Below are 24,034 nucleotides of genomic sequence, written 5' to 3'. Positions count from 1 at the left end.
ACTATCCTTTCTATAGTAAATGGCCTTTCTTCCATAATCAAAGATCATCTGAGGGGTGAACATTTGTTGCAGCAGTTAAGATGATGCTTGCCCTGGCTCTTGGCTTCAGATTGGCGCAGTGCGCCAGCCGTAGCGGCCGTTTCGGGGGGTGAACCAACGGAAGGAAGACCTTTCTCTCTGTCTCTCTCTCTCTCACTGTATAACTCTGTCAAAAAAAAAAGATGATGCTTGAGATACCCACATCCCGTATGGAGCACCTGGGTTTGAGTAGTGACTCTACTTCTGATCCATCTTTCTGTTAATGTACACCCTCGGAGAAAGCAGGTCATGGCTCAAGTATCTGGGTACCTGCTACCTAAGAGGGAGATCTGGATTGACTTCAGGCTTCTGGCTTGAGTCTGGCCCAGATGTGTCTAAGCGATTGGGGATTGAACCAGCTGATAGAAGATCCCTCTCTGTCTCTGTCTTTCTGTGTATGTCTCTCTGCCTTTCTAATTAAATGAAAACAAATAATTTAAAAATTAATTGACTTTTGGCCGGCGCCACGGCTCACTAGGCTAATCCTCCGCCTAGCGGCGCCGGCACACTGAGTTCTAGTCCCGGTTGGGGCGCCGGATTCTGTCCCGGTTGCCCCTCTTCCAGGCCAGCTCTGTGCTGTGGCCAGGGAGTGCAGTGGAGGATGGCCCAGGTGCTTGGGCCCTGCACCGCATGAGAGACCAGGAAAAGCACCTGGCTCCTGGCTCCTGCCATCGGATCAGCGCGGTGCGCCGGCCACAGTGCACTGGCCGCGGCGGCCATTGGAGGGTGAACCAACGGCAAAGGAAGACCTTTCTCTCTGTCTCTCTCTCTCACTGTCCACTCTGCCTGTCCAAAAAAAATTTTAAAAAAATTAATTGACTTTGTGTGGATTTATTGGTTTATTTCTATGCTCTATTCTGTTCCATCAGTCTGCTCTGTTCTATTGATCTATGTGTCTATTCATTCACTGATACCACACTGTCTTAATTACTGTAACTTTGCAATAAGACTTTAAATTGAGAAGTGTTCTCTAACTTTATCCCTTTACTTCAATATTGTGACTATTCCAGGTTCTTTGCTTTTCCAAATAAGCTTTAGAATTAAATTAATTAATTAATTAAGCTATTGAAATCTTTACTTAATATAGAGTTGATCTTCTGTATATAAAGATAATTAAAAATGAATCTTAAGAATAGGATGGGAGAGGGAGTAGGAGGTGGGATGGGAGTGGGGGTGGGAAGGCGGGTATGGGGGGAAGAACCACTATTCCAAAAGCTGTAAAAGCTGTATCTATGAAATTTATATTTATTAAATAAAAGCTTTCTAAAAATGAAATAAGATTATGTACATTTTTCATGAGAGTTTGAAGACCCCTTATGATGATATACATAATTTACTCCATCAACCAAATTATGCTGTTAGTGTAATGCCCTTTATACTTTAGCTGATGTAATAAGCTATGTTTTGTCCATATTGTAATACAAAATAAATAGCACATTTTATTTTCTTGTAGAATATTAATATATTTTATTTACCATCATAGAACCTAGGATAATTTTGTTTTTTAAAAAAGATTGATTTATTTATTTGAAAGTCAGAGTTTACAGAGAAAGAGAAGGAGAGACAGAGATCTTTCATCCACTGGTTTCAGGAACTTCATCTGGGCCTTCCTCAGGGGTGGTAGGGGCCCAAACACTTGGGCCATCTTCTGCTTTTCTGAGGCCATTACCAGGGAGCTGGCTTGTAAGTGGAGCAGCCAGGATATGAACTGGTACCCACAAGCGGTGCTGGCATAAAAGGTGATAGCTTTACCTGCTATGCCACAATGCCAGCTCCCAAACCTAGGAAAACTGTATAGCTTTTTTATGTATATATGGCTGTTATATCCAGGACAATATATCTTTAAGTAGCGATAACTTACTCTAGAATGAATTTTTAGTCTTCTCTTAATGACAAGTGTTAGATAATTTACATGAACACCATATTTAAGCACCTATGTGGTAAACAGCAAGGCTTAGACTTCACATATCTTGGAACATCAAAATCTGATACTTAGAGATCTTATACCTGAGTACAATGTGAGGAATGAAGAAGTCCTATTTTCTTCTTTTACACTCCTAGGAAAGGTGAATTGAAATAAATAGGGTTAAGGAACCTGAACTGAAGTCAGGTTCTCATGGTCCAAATGGAGTTTGGGGTCATAAAAAAATCTTGTCCTTTGTGGTTGGTAAGGCATGCCTTAACAGTTAATGATATTGTTCACCTAGTTGAGAATAATTTTTTCAGCCCTCAATTAAGAATTAATCATATTATCTCCTAGTCACCAATAAGAGAAGAATAGCTATAGGAACTTAAAGAGTGTTTAAGTGACTAGATGAGCGGTAAATTCTCACTTGCTATTTTTTTTAAAGATTTTATTTATTTGAGAGGTAGAGTTACAGATAGAGGCAGAGAGAGAGAGAGGTCTTCCATCTGCTGGTTCACTCCCCAAATGGCTACAACGGCTGGAACTGCACTAATCTGAAGCCAGGAGCCAGGAGCTTCTTCCGGGTCTCCCACGCCGGTACAGGGGCCCAAGGACTTCGGCCATCTTCTACTGCTTTCCCAGGCCACAGCAGAGAGCTATATTGGAAGAGGAGCAGCCAGGACTAGTATCGACACCCATGTGGGATGCCAGCCCCGCAGGCAGAGGATTAACCTACTGCGCCATGGCGCCAGCTCCCTTACTTGCTATTAACACTCTTATTTTACTCAACATGAGATAGTTTCAAGTAATTCTAATATACCTGAGCAGAGTATCATCAGGTATAATTATTACTTTGGATTCATTAACTTCATCAAAGATAAAAAATTCATCTTTCATCAGAACAAATGAAATAAATCAACTAACTAAGTAGAGTCCTACTCCATGGTTCTGAACTCTAAATGCACATGACTCCACTGGGAGTTTTTTCCCCACACCGGCCCCTGCCCCTGCTTCTTCCCTTTCCTCCTTTTTTACTTCTTTCCTTTATTTTTCTCTTTCCTGTTCTTTTTAAATGATTAATGTCTGTACCTCACTGTTGGAGATTCTGATTCGATTATTTCGGGTGTGAAGGAAAGGATATGATTTTTACATCAAGCTTATAGATGATTCTCATGTGCAAATGAGATGGAACTCCTGTGGGCTGGATTAAGTAGTATGAGCTTCCAGGAGCTGCATCAGTTGACTAGTTTTCTATGGGTTACAAGGCTGGGTAGCATGAAGAGGGTAAAGGTCTCAGCAGGGAATCTCCCTCGAAGCTACTGCAATTCCATTACTGTCTTCCTAAATTCACACAGGATTTTAATGAACTAGCTGAATCTTTTCCATTTTTCTGCTTTTGATTCCAATCACAAAAACAGTAGTAGTCAGGTAGGAGTGGCATGGAATTCAGAAAAACTGCTTGTCTGGATGAACATCATATGTTGCTATTTCCCAAATGTTTTGAGTTTGGTTTTGAAAAGGAAACTCCCCTGGGGATGTCTGAAGACTTTATGACAGTTGAAATCTCAGTATGTCACAGCCTTGTATCTTCTTGTTCATTTTTTGTTTGTTTGTTTAGAAACTTAGGATTGGTTTTATTTTTTATATTAATTAGTCCATGAGAAAAGTGGGACTCAATCACAGGCCCTGGAAACCTCATGGTTTTCACCAAGTCTTTCCCATGTTATGCTTGGAAAGTGTCTGACAGGATCCTTGATGAAATTTTCTATTGATCAGAATGTTCTGGGCAGTAAGGCGAAAGAAGACAGAAGGCAAGACTCATGCAAGGTGAACAGCAAGATCAGCAAAACAAAGGGGGTGTCTTATGAAAAGACTTTATTGCAGTTGTAGGGTATCAACCAGGCCTTGTGTCCTTGTTATTCAGTAGCTACATCACGACATCAACGTCACACATAGACACATAACAACACATGTGTTTGTACTCTATTCTCTGTCTTCCTCAGTGCCATTAGACCCATCAGAGATCCTAACAAGCAAGGAAGTTATACATCTCAATTACCTCCAACTCCTCACATTGTCCACGTACAAGGTCTAGAAATAAAAGTGATTTCCCAAAAGTAGGGTTAGAGATCCAATCAGTAGTATATTTTCAACTGCTTTCTCACTCCCTGCTATAGTTGCCTTTGCTTCCAAACTGATTTGGGGCATGAAAACCTCTGAATCAAGAACCATACATACTATGGCTTTTTCCTATGTCAGGCTACACTGATTTTTGGCCATCCTTTTTCTGAGGAATGGATCCTGCCTTCTCCACTCTGGCCTTCTGGCTGGTATACTGCGGTATGTAGATATGTTCCCTGCCGTGGGATGTCTGAGCAAAGACTGTTTTGCGAATCCCCTGCCTTAGTTCCCACTCATCACCTGAATAAAAAATGCAGAATTGGCTATTGCCTATATTATGACAGAGCTTGCTGCAACAATAGCAGCAAGGATCTGGTTCCTTTGTGTCTTATTCATCTATGTCTCTGCCTGTTCACCGTTCCTCACTCTGCCAGCTGTATTGGTGCCGGTAAGCTAGACTATTTCTCTGGCATCTGCTTTATTCTGGGGAGGCTTGGTTTATTTGGGATAATCTTTTACCTAGAACCCCTAGACTTACCATCTTGAGCTTGCTATACTCATTTCACATATAAGACACCTTGTATATCAAGTCAGACCATTTCAGTCCTTCATTCTTCTGTTAAGTTTAGATCTTTTGATTTAACTTTCAGCTCTTGGGATGGCCATTTGTTCCAATGTCCCTACTTCCTACAGGCATGGGCACTGAAGTGTTAGCCTATACCTTGACAAAATTGAACCTGTTTTGTTTCTAGGTGCTGCCACCAAGTTAGTCTATTTATTATCTCAGCTCTGGCATTTGGAAATGTTGACATTGGGTATGAACATAAATCTTTCCTCAGCTATTTTTCTCTTTGATCTATGTGGTTTTTATTCTTAAACTGTGTTTCATTTATAGGTCTCATAGATTGTAGTATGTTTTTATGTGCCCTTATATTTAGTAAAATACCAAAAATGTTGTCTTCTGGATGCTAAATAAGGAAAATGTGCAATGTTATGACTATTGTGTTTTAATCTCCTTGTTATTAAAGCTACTTTTCATTTAGAGACTTACAGCAAGAGCGGGCATCTGGGGCCGGAGCAAATATGCTGGAACAGAACATCACCAAGAACTGCCCAGTGCTGTTTTTCTATTTAAAATAACCCTACAAGTCATTTCCATTCAAGTAATATATAAATGGCTAGAGACCCATAACTTCATGTTGTATCTTGCCATCTGCTGTATACGATATTAGCCATTTATCTGTTGCCATAACGAAATACCCAAGGCTAGATAACTTTATAAAGGAAGGAGTTTTATTTATCTCACAATTCTGGAAGTTCAACGACATAGTACTAGTATTGGTTCACCTCTGTTGAGGACCGCAGATCAGATGGCATCACAATGTAGAGAAGGAGACATCACATCACCAGACAAGAAGCCACAGACACTGGAGAGTGCCAGTCGTGTTCTTTTTATAACGAACCCCTCATGAGAAACAGCACATGGATGCCCTGAGAACTTGTCTGGTCTGTTCTGAGGGCAGTGTGCCTAAGGACCTAAGGAACTCCCATTAAGTTTCACTTCTTAAATGCCCCACCTCCCAACATTATCAGGCTGAGGAGTAAGTTCCTTGGTGGGAAAATCACATGCAACCCATGGCACACACACAGTATATTCTTTTTTTGAGTCCACGTGAACAGTGGAACTGATACTGGGATGACACCTCCGTGAGGCTGTATCAGAGATGGTGGCCTGTAGGGATGTTATTGAAAATGAATTCAGTTTACTTCTGAATCATGACAAATTTACTCCTCCCCCCACCAACACTCACACAAAGAAAAATAAGAAAGCAAGGTGAGGTGAAGCTTTGTTGGAGGTATTTGTATAATTATGTTAATTTCAGAGGAAAAAACTTGGGTGGTAGCATCCAATGTAGATTTCTGCAAACATGCAAGTAAAAATCCTGTATCTGGGCTATGCAGCATGGAAGCCATTAACTGCATGTAACTACTGAGTACTTGAAATGTGATGAGTGGAATTGAGGGAATAAATCCTTTTAATTTACTTTAGTTTATGTAGTCACATGTGGCTGGTGGTTGTGGTATTGGATGGTGAAAGGTTTGAGGGCTGGATTCCAGAATGAGGGACTCTTTCATTACAGTGCTGGGATTCTCAGTTTTTACACATATATACGAGGGTACTGCACAAATTAGTGGAAAACTGAAGTAGAAGAATGAGTGTAAAAATTAAAATGCCGCATAGTTTGTTATTTCATGAGACACATTTTCCACAGATGAATAAAAATTTGTACCAAAATAACTCATACTTTTAAATACATTTTCCACTAACTTCTTAAAGTGCCCTCATACTTCACAAGTCTAGAAATCTTTGGCATAACCAGCTTCCCCCACTGTTAGTCCATTTCCTTTATTTCTTGTCAATGTCTAGTTAATTCATTTGCTCAACAAATCTATTCTAATGCATAAGGTGTTCTGACATGTGCTATTTCTGAAAATATGTAACTTATTCAGAATGACATTTACATAGATTTGATTAAACAAATTTAATCTCCTCTTTCTAAGCAATTCATTGGATTTGAACAAATAATTCTCATATTGCTAAGAATGCAGACCTGGGGAAGAGATATAACCAGAGAGAAAAAGATAGAGGTTTATTGTTAATCTACCAGATTTGGATGACCAGTATCTTAATTACTACTTTTGGAAATTTTATTTATTTATTTATTTATTTTATTACTAGCGAGAGAGAGAGAGAGAGAGAGAGAGCATTTCCATCTGCTGGTTCACTCCCCATGAGCCAGGTATGACCAGGCTGATCTAAGGAGGCAGTTCTCCCACATGGCTGGTAGGGTCCCAAGCACTTGGGCTATCATCCACTGCCTCCTTAGGTGCATTAGCAGAAAGCTGAATTGGAAGTGAGTAGCCAGGACTAGAACAGACACTCTGGTATTGGATTAAGTTGTTGCAGAGCAGTAGCTTAACCTGTTGCACCACAATGTCGACCCCTCAATCGTTACTTTTTAAAAAAAATCACTCAGTAGTGGCACTTAGCTTACCAGTGAAGACTCCCACAGTCAATATTAGAATGCCTGGTCTTGGCCGCAGTGCGCCGGCCGCAGCTGCCATTGGAGGGTGAACCAACGGTAAAGGAAGACCTTTCTCTCTGTCTCTCTCTCTCACTGTCCACTCTGCCTGTCAAAAAAAAAGAATGCTTGGGCTCAATACCTGGCTCAGTTCTTGATTCTAGCTTCCTACTGACAGAGCCTGGGAGGCAGCGGTGAAAGCACAAGCAACTGGGTTCCTGCACTCACGTGGGAGACCTAGACTGAATTCCTGGCTCCTGGCTTTGGCTCAGTGGCCCAACCTAGATCACTGCAGCCATTCGGGGAGTGAACCATTAGATGGAAAATCTCTCTGTTACACTGCCTCTCAAATAAATAAATAATTCTTTAAAAAACGATGTTCACATGCCACATTAAAGGACCTGGGTTGAATAACCGGCTCCAGCTCCTGACTGCAGTTTCTTCTATTTTTAAGATTTATTTATTTGTTTATTTGAAGGCAGAGTTACAGAGAGAGAGAAAGAGAATGAGCTTCCATTCACTGGGTCACTCCACAGTTGGATACAACAGCCAGAGCTGGGCTGATCCAAAGCCAGGAGACAGGAGCTTCTTTTGGGTCTCCCACATGGGCAGCAGGACTCTGATCTACATTTCTTTCCTGTTTTCTCTATGACTGCTCTCTTCATATGTACTCTAGTCTCTAAGCACACTAGTTTCCAACATAAATGCACTCTTCACATCCTTTGTACCCTTTAAAGATGTTCTTCCTTCCCCACTTCTTACCTACTGAGTTATCGCTGTCTCACATCTCCCAGCACACCATGAGCTGTTTGGATTCAGGGAGTGCATTCATTCAGGCTTGCTCTTTAACACGCAACGCAGTACTTGCCATGTTGTTGTTCCACGGGTCCCCCTCATGGTATACAGGCATGAGGATGTTTCTCCCTTTTATATGACTGAATATGGGATTGGAATATAACATTTTTAAGGGGGAGGTATATTGTAGTATATTGTAGTATATTGTAGTACAGAGAGTTAAACTGCCACTTGGGTGCCTGCAGCCAATATTGGAATACCTGGTTTGAGTTCTAGCTACTTTGCTTTTCCAATCCAGTGTCCTGCTAACACACCTGGTAGGCAGTGGATAATGGCTCATGTACTTAGATCCCTGCCACCCATGTGGGAGAACCAAGTGGAGTTCCTGATTCCTGGCTTTAGCCTGGCTCAGACCTGGCTGTTGTGGGCATTTATGGGAGTGAACCAGCAGATGGAGGATCTGTCTATCTCTGTCTGTCTGTCTGTCTTTTTGTCACTGGACCTTTCAAATAAATATTGTTTTTATCTTATTTTTTTTTTGACAGGCAGAGTGGACAGTGAGAGAGAGTCAAATAAATCTTTTTAAAAAAAATCTATAAAAGAAATGTACTAAAAACTCACCATGATGGAGCAAGCACTAAGTATGAATTTACAGGCCTATTTTTAAGTACTTCTGTTATGGTTTAATATTACAATAATTTTACTGCTACTCGTTAATCTGAGAAATTTGAAACTTTTATATATTGTTAATAATTAAACTTGTGTGTCCCAGACTAAGATGTCATGGTTGATTAAAAGTGCACTTGTGCAGAGAATATAGTTTTAGGATTCTTAAAATTGCTGTGAAGGGGAAAAAAATTATAAATAGAACAGGTAGTTAAATGAACTTCTAAACATACTTTTCTTCCAGGTATCTTTATATCCATATTTTTATCTGAGAAGTCAAATACTGAATTTGGACAATATCCTCTGTGTTGGATTTAATATTAGTTAAGAGTTCAAATGTAGAAATAATCAAGGTATTATTTGAATTTACTGCAATGGATTGAGTATAAGTTCAGAGGCTTCAACCTGGGAAATAAATCAGGATAAGTCAAAATCCTTCAGTACGGGCCGGCGCCATGGCTCACTAAGCTAATCCTCCGCCTTGTGGCCCCGGCACACCAGGTTCTAGTCCCAGTCGGGGTGCCAGATTCTGTCCTGGTTGCCCCTCTTCCAGGCAAGCTCTCTGCTGTGTCCAGATCACAGAATAGCCTAACTGATGTTATTTTTATTCACACAGGGCAGGAATATTGTTTTGAAATTGAAAGGGGGCAATACCACATTAGGATGCTCCCAAATGAGAGTAAAATGGATGGAGGGAGACTTTGCTTTCAGCTAGGAAAAGTTGAGTGACATCAGATAAGGAGATTGCATAGATGTGTATTCCTATAGAAGGTCATTTATCAATGTCAGTTGGGAAAAAATCAATAGATTCATGTTTAAATAACAATTTTTGCTCAAAATAATACTTTATAGTCTAATACATGTAAAGATGTGCAAAGGTAGAAGGTCTTACCTTGTGAAGTAATGACTTTCATGTCATTAAGGGCAGATAAATTAAAACCCTATGATATTTGCAAAGGCTGTTGAAAGTATCTTATGGGAAGTAAGACCAGATGGCTACCTAGGGTTCTTTAAGTTTTAAATTTAAGGTGCATCAACTGACCTAGTGTTATCAGACATCACTATATATTTCCAGGCAAACACAGTGCACAAAGTACTTTGGATTTTAAGGTTTTTTTTTTCTCGGACAGTAAATGTCTCATGTTATATCTTTTTGTTTGTTTTAAATAGTAGCAATACGTTTTGAAAAAGGTACACATGGAAAAGCAGATAGATTGGGAATAGCAAGTATATTGTAGAAGTTAAGAATGTTAGTTCTTGTGCTGGCTCCACCACTTCCTTGCTGTGTGACCTCAGGTAAATCACTTCACTTTTTTAACATTAATTGTTTGTCCTTCATTGCTACATTTGGCTGGTAATAGTATAGTGGTTGTAAGGATAAAATGAAGTATGGAAGGCACTAAAGTCATTGCCTGACGCATAGTCAATATTCAGTAAAATGCTACTATGGCTGTTATTTCTTGTTTCTCTGTAATTGTTTGAAATTAAACAAAAGGTGTTCCCTCCCTATAAAAATAATGTAGACATTTTACTATTTCCTCATAGCAAAATAAGGCACCCTTTATGATTGCATTTTGTAATTATTTGATAAGTTGTCCTTAATAAGTTTATAGGCATTTTCGAACTTTAATTCTTTCACTTTTATTTGCACTATGAAAAACTAACAGAATTCATGAAGCAACAGATGAAAAATGTTATCATTAAAATTAAATGATTTAAAATATAATTGCTTCTGAAAATGGCTTTATGATCAGTGGAGGGATTTAGCAGAATGAAAAACGAAACACTTGTACAAAGCCTGATTTGATTTCTTACTGTAGTTTCATGTGAGAGCCAGTCACTGCCCTGTTTTGGCAGAACATGGTCATTTTGATATAAGTAAGCATACTGTATTTTACAGTCACATATTTTGAAGTATGGTTAGTGCATGTTTATGTTGGTGGAGTTAGAACTCAAATGCCAGTTACTTGTTTTCTAAAATGGAAACAGAATCTCAATTAGATATAATTTTTCTACTTTGCTTAAAGTAATCTTGTTAATAGTAAACATTTTCTCATTTGTAAAGTAGCAATATGTCCTTATAAGTTTATAACCTATAGACAGTATATATGACATAAAAAGCTTTCTAAACAGGGAAACAGAATAAAAAGTTTTAAACTCGCTTCTTCACTTTCAGACATACTGAAATCCTTAGTGTAATGTTCATTGGGAAACTAGAAAAGAGGAATATAGTATTCAGTATTTTCTAAAATCTGTTGATCATGATGAAATTTTTCTCCTGAATCATCTTGAGCATCTCGTGCTCTGTGTGTGATTTTGTCTAAGATCTTCATTCTAGAGAGATCTAGACTTTCCTATGATCATACAGCAATTTACCAGTGGAAATATAACTAGAACTCAGCTAGTCCCTACTCCTAGTCCAGTGCACATCACTCTCTCTGAAACACTGCATTTTTGAATTGACTATTTTGTTGGAAATGACTGGTTACCAATTAATTCCTCTTTATTTTAGCCAAATGGGAGAATGGTAAATGAGTTCTTTTTCAGGATCTTACTCTGTAAAACCAAGGCCAATAGCCAACAGCTGTTTTTTTAATTACTAAGAACTAAAAGTTTTGGAGTTGAAATGACTGCCTGTGTTTTCCTTTCTTGAGCTTTTTCTGCAATGTCCTTAGCTTTGCATTGTTTATTTAAAAACGATTATTTGGTTCATTTTGTCACACTTGCTAATATAATTACTTGTATTGATCTATATGCATCTATACAGCTAGATAAATAGAGAGCAATATAACTGCATATTGGAATCTTACTATGATGGCTCTTTTTAATAATAGGCATCGTTTTAAGTCCTACTTAATACAGAAAAAAATAAAAAGGCATAATATAAATTAAATAATCTCTAAACTTCAAATAAATATTGCTTACCCAAAAGGTATATTAGATTCTGCCACATCTATCTTAAGTAAAATGGCATGACAAACAAGGAGTGACTGGAATTCTTATTTTTTTAAAAAATTACATTTGTGATAGGTAGCCTGTAAGATGACCCCATATGGCTTTATTTTTACATTTTCAAAATTTGTATAATTTTCTTTCTGATCTGGAGTCATAATCCCCTCAGACATCTGGTGCTGGAAGAGTTACTCTTTTGTGTCTACCTGTTTCCCCTGGTTCTTGTGCACTGATGCTCTCTGTTCTTACAGAGGGTACAGGAAGAGTATATCACTCAAAACTAAAAGACTCTGGATTTGCTTGCAAGGACAGAACGAAATTATGTAACACAGAAGAGTCTGCTCTGTTCTTTATCTCTTATAGAAGAGACACCCACAGAATCAGGAAGGTGACAGCATTTCTGAATTTGAAGGGAGAGCAGACAGAGTCCCTGTCACCTCACGGCAAGGAAGTGGACGAAGTAAGTGACTTGTCAATGGATGTCATAGCTAGGAGATGGCAGAATTGGGGGTAGTGTGGATGTCTGTGTGTTTACCCACCATTCTATATTGCCTTTTGAGGGAAAGAGAATGCAGTAAATAGAAGCCTTACAATCACTGCTTTGGCTCTCCAATGTAAGATGGGCATTGCCTTGATCAGTGTGAATGCTTGATAGTGGACAAAATGTGTAGCTATTCCTTTCCATTATAGGAAGTGTCCAAAGTAGAGTTGATAACCAAGACTTTGTTACAGAGTGGCAATTGCTAGAAGGTAAATAAACCACCTGCTAGGAGTAAATCTACCAAGAGCTCTCATGGCGCAGAAACCATCCTTTTCATTGGTTCCTTTTCCTCTCACACTTTCAAGTACTACTTTGCCTCATAGTGGCTGCTAAAGGCTTTATGAATCTCGACACTTCAAGAAGCTTGCAGGATACTTGACACCCATTCTCTCTTTCTTTTTCTGTCTAGTATTTGGTGCTCTTGATTTCTCATTCTCATCCAGTACAAATATCCCCACGGATAAGCTAGATGTGGTTCACAGGAATAACCACCTGCTTGTCTGTGCCTCATTTAGATCTTGGGATCCAGTTAGATTCCTAAGTGCTGAGGGTAAATTCTTCCCACCTGCTGCACCTTTACAAGGTTATAGGCTACCACTATCTGATGGGCTTATTGATGACAAGAAAATGCCTAGCTTTAAAGAAAATTTAATGTCATAGAAGAACATGGTTGGGCTTTTTGTTTCTTAGCAAAACATAATCATCTTGAATTCAGTTGAATTCTTACTTATCAAAGAGTAAAAGAAACAAATGACTTGTTGAGGTATTAGTTATCTTAAGAGAGAATCTGGTCATAATATGTAGCATGTACAAGTCGTAATATACATCAGTTTAAACATGATATTTCTGACAATTGAACTTTTTCTCTGCATGAATCTAGAAAACATTCTTTATTCTTTATTTTCTAGAGGAGATTTTTGTATATATTCTTGTATATAATGCTGGCTTCTTGTTGTTTTTCTGACTCATTAACGAGTCAGTGAACATGAATCATATTTTGTTTATTTTCTATTTATGGTGGTATTTTGTGTTTGCTTCTTATTCTCAATGTTGCTTTTGAAATTGCTGAAATACAGTTCTTATCAAAATCCTTAAGAAATGGACTTGCTTAAAAAATTTTCCTTTTGTTTGTGATCATATACACCAGTAACTTTCATTTGTAGAATATTGTAAGGAACATTCATGCATTCTCTCCTTGTTCATCACTGTAAAATTTCAATTTTTCATGTATTCTCTTTTTATAAATGAGGAAATTTTGAGATACTAAGAGATCACACTGCCCTATAGCTAGATGGGAGTAAAAAATTCCAGGAATTTATTGCACAGTAATGTTTCTATAGACATAACATTAATACATTGTATAAATTCTCTATAAAAGTACTAGAAGATAGGATTTTGGATGTTTTCACCATAAATGCATGATAAATATTTGAGAAAGAGTAGATATATTGACTGAGATTGGACATTGTACAATATATACATGCAATGAAATATCACATATTACTTTGTAAATATGGATAATTTTTATTTGTTAAAATGTAAAAAGGTAAAAATAAATCATACTCTTCAGAACACTTTTACTTGCAAATCCAACAATACTTGTAGGTACTGTTAAGAAACTTACTGGTTTCAGTGCCTGGGAGGGATAGGCAGATCTGGCCTCAGGATCTAGTGAACCCAGAGACTCATGAAGGAACTGGACACTCTATGCTCCTTGATTTTTTTTTTTTTTTTTGCTCCATCCCAAGCTCCTGTTGTAGTTCTTATTGGCTTTTTTTCTTGCATATTCTTATACCTTATTGAGGAATGCTCACTGTAAGGTATGGGGTTCATATTTTTTATTGAAGGAAAGATCAGGGATACAGAGAGGACTAACCTATATAAATTGCAGAGGTTAAACAATGATTCAAGGTATTCTCATTCCTGGCTTTGCATTTTTTCCTACCAAGCCGTGTTGTTGTGTATTGTTTTGTTCTCTAGAATGTTTCATCATGGAAGAAATGCTGTTTACAAGGACACAAATGTCCTATTTCCTCCCCCTCACACTTACTCAAGCATACATGCACATATCACATTTTGTTTAACCATTCACCATTTGAAGGGTATCTGGGCTTTGTTTCTAGTTTTGGGGTTACAAATCAACATAAATTTTATAAAATCATTTTAAAAACATTTTATGTGAGCAGGAGTTTTCATTTTTAATGTTTTTTATTTGTTTGAAAGGCAAAACAGAGAGGGGAGATGTGGGGAGCAACCCGGACTAGACTGAGTTACTGGAATTAAGACTTGTTCTATGCATCTGCTCTCCCACAATATGGCGCTGGGAGAGAAGTAAACAACTTCCGCACAGCTGCCTCCAGTTCAACCAATAAACTGTGGGACTTGCTACTGATTGGAGGAGAGCAGCGTACTCGGCGTGTGGGCAGCCGAGTTGGGATTGGCGGAGGAGGACTATAAAGGAGGAGAGAGACGGCATGCACCGGGAACATCTATGGGGAACATCTAAGGGAACCCGTGCAGCCCCCGAGAAGAGCCGGCCGGCGGTGTGCCGCTCCCCTGCGGAAGTGGGGAATGCGGCCAGGGGGAACTGCCCTTCCACGGAGGTGGAAGGGATAGTAGCCAACCCGGGAAGAACCAGCAGCAAACCCGGGGAGGGCCGAGCAGACGAAAGAACAGCGCAGGGTCCTGTGTCGTTCCTCCACGAAGAGGGGGAGCGACAGGGAGAGAGAGAGAGAGAGGAGAAAGAGAGGGAGAGAGAGAGAGGGAGCGATCGATTTTCTCTCTTCTAGTCCACTTCCTAAATGCCCTCAACAGCTAGGGCTGGGCCAGGCCAAAGCCATGAGCCAGCAAGTCAATCTGGGCTTCCCAATTGGGTGGCAGGGACACAAACAAGTACTTGAACCATCATATGCTGCTTCCCAAAGTGCAAATTATCATGAAGCTGAATCTGAGTGGAGGCAGGACCCCATCCCACACATTCCGATATTATATGCTGTCATCCCACATGGTAGCTTAACCTGCCACACTACAACACCTGTTCTGTGAGTTTTCATTTCTCTGGGATAGATACGAAGAATGCAATTGCTAGGTCATATAGTAAGCACATGTTTAGTGTTATATGAGACTGCTAAACTATTTTTGGAAGTAGCTGTACCATTTTTACATTCCCACTAGCCACGTGATAGTGATGAGGCTTCTTCACATAGTTCCCAGGATTTGGTGTTATTCCTTTTTTTCTAGCCATTCTGAAGATTTACAACAATATTTCATCGGGTTTTTAATGTTCATCTTTCCAATGATGTTGAAACCTTTTCATTTGCTTGTTTGCCATCTCTATATCTTCTGAAATGAAATGTCAGTTCCTGTATTTCATTCATTCTCTAAATAATTTTTTATTCTCAAGTGTTAAGAGTTCTCCCTATCAGAAAAGTATTAAATCTATATGTGTGGCATGCAAATATTTTTCCTAGTCTGTAACTTGCATTTTCATCCTTTTAATAGGATCTTTTGAGAGAAAATGTTTTTAACTGATTAAATCTAGTTTAAATTCACTTTAAAAAGTCTTTTATGGATCATGCTATTGGTGGCATATAGAAGAACTTTTGCTGTATCTAAGAGTTTTCTTCTATATTTTCTTATAATTTTTTGTTGCATATTAGGTCTCTGATTGATTTTATGCTCATTATGTGTAAAGTATGAAGTTCTACCTTCTATCTTGTTTTATTTTTCTCAAAATTGATCACTCTCTGGGTTATATATGTATTTTTTATCTGTCTCTCCCTTACTAGAATATCCTTCTCATGAAAGGAGAGTACTTTGTTTTTGTTCACAGCCAAATTCCCAGAACCTTGAACATGCCATATGCTGATTAAATATTTTTGAATTAATAAATGTGCTATTTAGAGTGGACTCTCCACAAGGCAATCCCATGTTTGACCATCTATTATGAATTAGTGTATCTCATTGTTTTGTTTCTTTTTAAATAAATAAATCTTTATTTTATTTTTATTTTTCAAAAATTTGTATTTTTATTTATTTTAAAGGTAGATAGATACAGACATAGACAAAGAAATCTCCCATCTGTTGTTTAACTCCCCAAATATCCACAGCCAGGACTGTGGCCAGGCCAAATCAGGGACCTGGAACTCAATTCAGATCTCCTACATGAGTAGCAGGGACCCAAGAACGTGTGCCATCACTTGATGCCTTCCAGGGTACACATTAGCAGGATGCTATAATCAACTGTGGATCTGTGACTCAAGTGTAGGTACTCTGATATGGGTTGTAGGCACAAGAAATAGCATTTTAACCACTGTGTCAAACACACACCCCAACAGGTTTTATTTATATGCCATGTCATTTATGTAGCCAAAGTCCCACTTTCCCTGCAAGGTGTGTGGGGAAAAGAAAACAATGAGTAAATGGGAAGGAAAAACTTGACCAGACAAAACCACTTCTGGAGGAAACTAAATCAATGCAAGGGCACTGTGCTCAGTAGACTGGGTATAATAATGAGGTAATAGATTTCTCTCCTTGCTAGTCAGGACAGCTGTGAACATAATAAACAAATATAAACCTTTATAGCAGAATATGATTATAAGTAATTAGTGGTGAATGGTTTATTGGGGGAAAAGACAAATGAAAGAGAGATTCAAGGGTATTATCTGGGAAGTACACATATAAAATCTGTGAACTTTGTGATCAGGACTTAGAACCTGTCATATAGGTGCAACGGGTTGATGAAAAGGGCATTTAGCCTCCTTCATACAGATGTGTCACTATTTCTCACATGTGCCTTAACTATATGTAAATAACACTCCCAGTAATGCTTGCAAAAGTGCCTGCTGACAGCATTTCCCATGTGTCAAGAACTGTGCTAAGTTCGTTATGTGCATTATTGGACTTGATATTCCCTGCAACTCTGAGAGAAGGACTGCTAAAATTTCCATTTTACAGTTTAGGAAACTGGGGCAAAGTAACTTGCCAGAGATAATAAGATTCCTTATAGCCCAGTGAGTCCATTGTACTTTATTTTTGTTAGAAAGATAGAATTCATTTTATATTTAGAAAGATCTGATTATGACTTTAATGTATAAAATGAAGTCCTTCAAAAAATTCATACTTGCTGCACATTCAAGATACTAAGTGAAATTGGCCATGACCCCCTAAAATTTAGACAAAAATGTGGCCCTTTAAAGTTCCCCAGAAGCGCCATCTGGGATGCCACAGATGCTACCAGAATTTGGGGTGCCATACAATTTCACTATATGCTTACTAATAAATCCCCAATATTAATAAATCCGAGAGGGTTCTTGCCTAATATTTAGAGAAGAATTCTAAATACCGGCACAAATAAACGAGGCAGCATGGTACATTTTAGACTTTTATTTAGTGAGAATGATGCATAGAAGAGTGAGAGATTTATTTAAGAGAGAGAGGTAAATACGGGTTCATACCAAGCACCGGGAACCAGCCATGTGCCCGAGCATCTAGGCCAGGAAGCCTAGGGTGAGTGGCCCAAAGGCCATGTACCCTGGAAACACAGGGCTACAGCCAGCCCCCTCCTGGCAAGAGGCCAGGGAAGCAGAAAAGGGTGGGACACAGTCTGCCCCAGGCTTTTAACCCACTTCCAAAGGGGAGTGGTTAATTAACCTGATTGGCTGGTGGGCACCCAGGTGTGGCCAGGTAGGGGCATGAGGTCACACAGGGGCATGGCGAAGGCGTGGTCTTCCAGCTCATAAACCTAATCAATTTGAACCTATATGCCTGCCTACTTCACTAAGGACAGATTTTCCCTGGAACTACTAGGGGTAAAGATCTCCTTTCTTTGTCTCAAAGAAGAGAATATCATGCAGACATGGCAATGAAAGTAAAGTAGGATTTATTCAAGTTGGAAACCTTCTGCAGAAGTGGCAAACAAGGGAGCTACAAGGGAGGAAGGCTTGAAGTGATCCTTGGTAGTGGAGTTTTTAAGCACAATTCTGGGAAAACAACAACAACTTGGCAATCAGATTGGCATTCAGTTACAAAGTAGTAAGGTAGTGAAAAACCCATCAAAAGACCTGATTTGCAATCCTTTACCCTGTCTGGCTTGCTGAGGATAAAACAAAAAAGCCACCCAGAAAGCTGGGATAAGTAACTTGTTTTCACAAGGAAATATGAGTTCAGGAGGGTGGAATCACCACTCCCTTGCTGTTCACAAGGTAAAATTGGGAATTCCTAAGGAAATGCACCCAATTTCCACTGCCTGCCTGTTAACCCATCTGACTCCTCACAGAACCAGGGTCTCTCATTAGTGCTATATGCATATTGTGGAGAGACATCAGCAATTTAAGGATATTAAGGAACCTTCTAGATTAAAATAAGTATTCCTTCTTACCTTTTGTTGTACTCCTTGTCGTTTCCAAGACAATATCTCCTAAAATATTCTTTTAAGGTTGCTTCACCAGCAAAGCAGGGACAGTTACAGTGGTATTGTAAAGGCACTTATGAAACCAAGCTTTGCAATCAGACTTTTATTTCTTAATTCATGCAGCCCATATGTCTTGTGCACTTACTATGTGCCTGGCACTCTCTTAAGTTCTGAGGATACAACATAAAAGTGAACCCAATGGGCAAGGCCCTACATTTCCTGGAATTTAGATTATGAAGATTGAGAAAGTAGGTTCTCTTTACACAAAGAGCAAAATTATTTTACAGTGATATTTAAGCTGACATCTATAAGAAGAAAACAGTAGAAAATTAGAGTGTTCCTGAAAGATGAATTTTCTCACATTATTGTTTGAAACATTGAAATGATGTCAGCCCATAACAACAAAAAAAAGAGTTTAGATTACTTAGTGTAGCACAGATGTCTTCGTGATTGGACTCCTGCTGGCCTATGTCTGCATCCTTGTCTCCAGGCAGTCTTCCATGTTGCATGATGTTGTGTACCTCCTTGCCATTGCACATATTGTGCCCATGGTCTTCAGTTCCTTTCCCCTGTTTGGCTCCTGCTAAACTGCTATTAATTCTTCAAGACTCAGAGCAAAGGAAAGTTTCTTTTACCTCCTTAGATAGAACTGATTTCACCCTCTTTTGAGACCCTACTATATTTAGTAGCTTAGCAATTTTAGCACTTATTGCACTTCAGTGTAATTGATGGATTGTCATATCAGACTTATGTTTAAAACCTGGCTTTGCACTTCACCTTTGTGATGATCAGCTTCCTTAACAGTAAAGTCAAGTGGAGTGGTACCTTGACAAATATTACATATTATGATTACCACTAATATTGATAATGGTTTACAATTGTCAGGCCAATGTTTCACATATTCATAAGATCTAGTAGCTGAGCAGGAACTCACATTGCTTCCATCATAAGTCAGAAGAGAATTGTATAAAACTAGACGCGTCCTTGTTTAATGGATGTCAATGTGCTTACAGAACATTTTTTTTAGTAGTCATGTTTTAGCCATTTTAATATAAAATATCAAAACTCAATTACTAGAATTCAAAAAGGTATAGAAAATCCAATGAGTTTCAGTTTTATTACAAGTTTTTGAATCTGTGATTATGAAGTAGGCAGGCATATAGGTTAAAATCAATTAGATTTGTCAGCTGGAAAACCACGCCTTCGCCATGCCCCTGTGTGACCTCATGCCCCTACCTGGCCACACCTGGGTGCCCACCAGCCAATCAGGTTAATTAACCACTCCCCTTTGGAAGTGGGTTAAAAGCCTGGGGCAGACTGTGTCCCACCCTTTTCTGCTTCCCTGGCTTCTTGCCAGGAGGGGGCTGGCTGTAGCCCTGTGTTTCCAGGGTGCATGGCCTTTGGGCCACTCACCCTAGGCTTCCTGGCCTAGATGCTCGGGCACGTGGCTGATTCCCGGTGCTCAGTATGAACCCAGATTTACCCCTCTCTCTTTTAGATAAAGCTCTCTCTCTTCTATGCATCATTCTCACTAAATAAAGGCTTAAAATGTACCATGCTGCCTCGTTTATTTGTGCCGGTATTTAGAATTCTTCTCTAAATATTAGGCAAGAACCCTCTCGGGCTTATTAATATTGGCAATTTATTAATAAGCGTAAGGTGATATCATATGGCACCCCAAATTCTGGTAACATATGTGGCAGCCCAGATGGTGCTTCTGGGGAACTTTAAAGAGCCACATTTCTGTATATATTTTAGGGGGTCATTCCCAATATCAATAGTCAAATAAAAAAAAAAAACAGCTTACATGCTATCTTGAGTACAGGATTAATGTTAATTTTTTTTCTACAACTAAACTGAAAACTACAACATGGGAACATTTATGCAACAAACAAGTAAACTTTGCAAACCCAAGTCACAGATTTGTAGAGTGTATCACCATGGTAAGGGACACAGCCCAGGTGTAACTCATGCCTCAGTCAAGTTGCAAAGAACTCCACCTCCCTCCTGTGAGGGCAGAGGAGAAATGTGCAAACAATTCTGCTGCAGGAAATTTGCATAGAAATAGATAATGCCAGAGGCTTTACCAAAAATGAAATTGCACAGCCTCAGTATGTTCAATTCAACGCAAGGTGTACCCAATGTTAAATTGCAGCCAAGGTAGGATTTGAACATTAATTCCCGGCTCTGCAACTCACAGAGCTCATAGATGTCAGGTCCAGCAACCGGCTATAGGCCAGACAGATTTTTCACACACGAATTTTATGCACTGTAATTAGATGAAGAGGCAGACAGTTCTGCAGAATTGTTTGGACTTCAGAAGGGCACAGCAAGGCTCTCAAGGGGCTCAGCAGCAGTGACACCCTCCCCACCTCGGCAGCGAGCTCCCACAGCTCTCTAGACTCTGCTCACATCTGCACAAGATCCCAGAACAAGGCCTCATCTTCTGCCTGTCTTGCCAGCACCGCTTTCCTAATGGACTTCTGCTGGGAGATCCAATCATGGCCTAAGAGGCAGCGCAGCAGCCGCCTTCCGGGCAGGTCCCATGGCCTCAGCATAAACCGTTTGCCTATAAGCTCTCCACACAAGCCTCCAGGGCTCATCAAAGGGGTCCCCTCACTGGGAGCCACATCTGCAAGCTCTGTGCCTGCCCCCAGCTCCCCACACTGGAGGCCAAAGTGACAGGTGGTTGTAAAGACTTGTAGAAATCTATTGTTTATAAGTTCACTTTTTTTTACACATTAACTTAATTAAAATCTGGGATTTTCACAACACTCTCCACACTTTGATAAGGGCAGCAGAGCTGCAGCAGCTAAAGGAGCACATTGCATTTCTATAGGAGAGAGGATCAGCAGACATACTTGTGTGCACTAGTATGTTGCTATCAACAAAGGAAACTAAGACAAATGCCCATCTTCCTGACAATGCCATCTTCCCATGAGGGTCTCTTCAGGAAGTCACTGGGTCTTGCTTTTGATGAAATGCCCCTCATTTGTATTCCTGTATTTCTTTGAAAAAAGCACCAGACACAATTGGCTGTCAGACTTTTTAAGAGTGACAAACTGAAGTTCACATCATCTACTTGCTTAGTGGCAAGCCTCTGTCAGTTTCTTTACAGGAGCCTTCTTTTGTTTTGATATTACCATTAACAGAACTGAACATTTCAAGCAGGAAAAGAGCTTACTTTCAAATAAATGAGTAGCAGCCAAAGAAAAGCCACTATGGTTTCCAATTTTCTGTTTAATCTGTACTGCAGAGATACAAAGATAGGCCACTGTTCCCAAGTTGTATTCAAGAACACACACAAAATACTCCAGATGCATGAGTTTTAATCATCCGCCTCCTTTTGTTGGTCCTTGTTAATCCAGAAGTATCATAATTCATAACTCTGCTTTTAGCAACTACACACAACTAATCATGTACATTATCCTTCTTCAAATATGTTTTGGTGAGAGCTTTCAAATACTGTTTGGAAAAAAACACTTCAGAAGTCACAGTGCTCTTACTCTTGCTCCTTTTGATGGTCACAACCCTTACTCTGAGATGCGCAGCTTTTTTATTCATTTTGATTCTCTCTTGGAGAAACTGCTCAGAATTGGCAGCATCCATTGGTGGGTGAGTTAAATGTGAACTTCAGAACCCATGGCTTTTTTTTTGCCCCTCTTTGCTGCAAGCTTTTTCATGGTTGCCATGCCAATAGCAGAGGCAGAAAAAAATTATTGAGGTTTTAGGTGTCTCTCAGAGGAGATTCTAGGTTTAATTGGCATGTATGTGTGCTACCACCTTACTTCACCCAGAACATCTGTTTGTATGTATTTTGTATTGAAATTTAACAAATGTATTTGAAAAGCGGGGAGGGGGGGGGAGAGAGAGAGATTGTCCATTTGCTGGTTTACTCTCCAAATACTAGCTACTGCCAGGGCCATGCCAGGCCAAAGAGAAGAGAGTCTGGAACTCAGTTCAGGTTTCCCATGAGCATTGCAGGGACCCAAGTACTTGAGTCATCACCTGTTGCCTCAGAGTGTGTCTTAGCAGGATGCTGGATCTAGAAGCAAATCCGAAACTTGAACCCAGGCATTCTAAAATGGGATGGGGGTGTCTCAAGAGGGACCTTAAGCACTGTGCCAAATGCCCATCCCCATCCTTATATATCTTTATACTCATTTATTTACTAAGTTTTCATAACATTTTCTTTGCACTTTAAAATCTTTCAACCGCTTTTGAAAGTTGACTGACCACCAAGAGGGAAACCTGTTGGAGTGAGGTGGACACTATGGGAAACGGTGGCTTGATCAGCATAGCCTTGACTGTTAATGAACAACTTAATACATTATCCCTCTTAGTAGTTTTTTTTTATCTGTTCTACTTAATATGACTGGTTTAGTTCTGTAATTGATGCACAGTTATTCTTAAGTGTTGAAAATTAACTGAAATGTGATCCCTGTTGAACATGGGAGTGGGAATGGGAGAGGGAAGAGAGGTATAATTTGGGACATGCTCAGGCTGACTTGCCCCAAGTGGTGGAGTTGGAAGCATACCAGGGGATTCCAATTCAATCCCATCGAGGTGGCATGTACCAATGCCATCTCACTGTTCCAGGTGATCAATTTCAGTTCACAGTTGGTCATGGTGGAGGGACTGGGAGTCAAAGGGAGCACATAGACAAGTCTAGTACCTGCTAACGCTAACCGATGGAGTAAATAAAGGGGAGAGTGATCCAACATGGGAAGTGAGATACTCAGCAGACTCATAGAATGGCAGATGTCCTAAATAGCACTCTGGCCTCAGAATCAGCCCTAAAGGCATTCGGAGCAGGCTGAAAAGCTCATGAGAGTATTTCAGGCATGGAAAGCCAAGACACTCTGGCAAAAGATCTCTGCGAGTGAGATCCCAGTGGAAAGAACAGGTCATCAAAGAAGGAGGTACCTTTCTCTGAAGGGAGGAGAGAACCTCCACTTTGACTATGACCTTGTCTAAACAAGATAAGAGTCGGAGAACTCAGAGGGCTTCCATAGCCTTGGAAACTCATGACTGGAGCATGGGGAGATTACTGATGCCATAGACAGGAGTGTCAATTGGTAAAGTCAACAACAGGAGTCACTGTGCACTTACTCCTCGTGTAGGATCTCTATCCTTAATGTGCTGTACATTGAGATTTAATGCTATAACGAGTACTCAAACAATATATTTCACTTTGTGTTTCTATGGGGGTGCAAACTGTTGAAATCCTTACTTAATGCATACTAAACTGATCCTCTGTAAAAAAAAAAAAAAAAGAAATTATCAATTCCCAACTTGACTCTCACTGGGATTAAACATGACAATAGGTCTGCTCTGATTTCATCATCATTTAAAAAAATCATCTATTATTTTTCACTTTATGTTTCTGTGTGGGAGCAAACTGTTGAAATCCATACTTGATGTATACTAAGCTGATCTTCTGTATATTAAGATAATCGAAAATGAATCTTGATGTGAAT

General features: G+C 39.5%; 1 long non-coding RNA gene and 1 pseudogene across 1 annotated transcript in view; one reads left to right on the top strand and one right to left on the bottom strand.

Annotated features, from left to right (window-relative positions):
- LOC149119746 (uncharacterized) overlaps window positions 1-16,092 on the top strand; it is a 144,670-nt gene extending 128,578 nt beyond the window's left edge. The window contains exons 2-3 of the long non-coding RNA XR_016228338.1: window positions 11,965-12,061; window positions 14,366-16,092. This is a non-coding gene — a long non-coding RNA (uncharacterized LOC149119746). The remainder of the gene's footprint in view (window positions 1-11,964; window positions 12,062-14,365) is intronic.
- A 5,790-nt stretch (window positions 16,093-21,882) lies between these two features.
- Window positions 21,883-22,246, bottom strand: LOC149119745 (large ribosomal subunit protein eL22 pseudogene; annotated as a pseudogene).
- Window positions 22,247-24,034: the final 1,788 nt, after the last annotated feature.

This window comes from Oryctolagus cuniculus, chromosome X (genome assembly GCF_051225735.1).
Source record: "Oryctolagus cuniculus isolate XC-2025 breed Fujian yellow rabbit chromosome X, ASM5122573v1, whole genome shotgun sequence".
NCBI lineage: Eukaryota > Metazoa > Chordata > Mammalia > Lagomorpha > Leporidae > Oryctolagus > Oryctolagus cuniculus.
The sequence above is the reverse complement of the archived record's forward strand: the minus strand, read 5'-3'. Positions and strand labels throughout refer to the sequence as shown.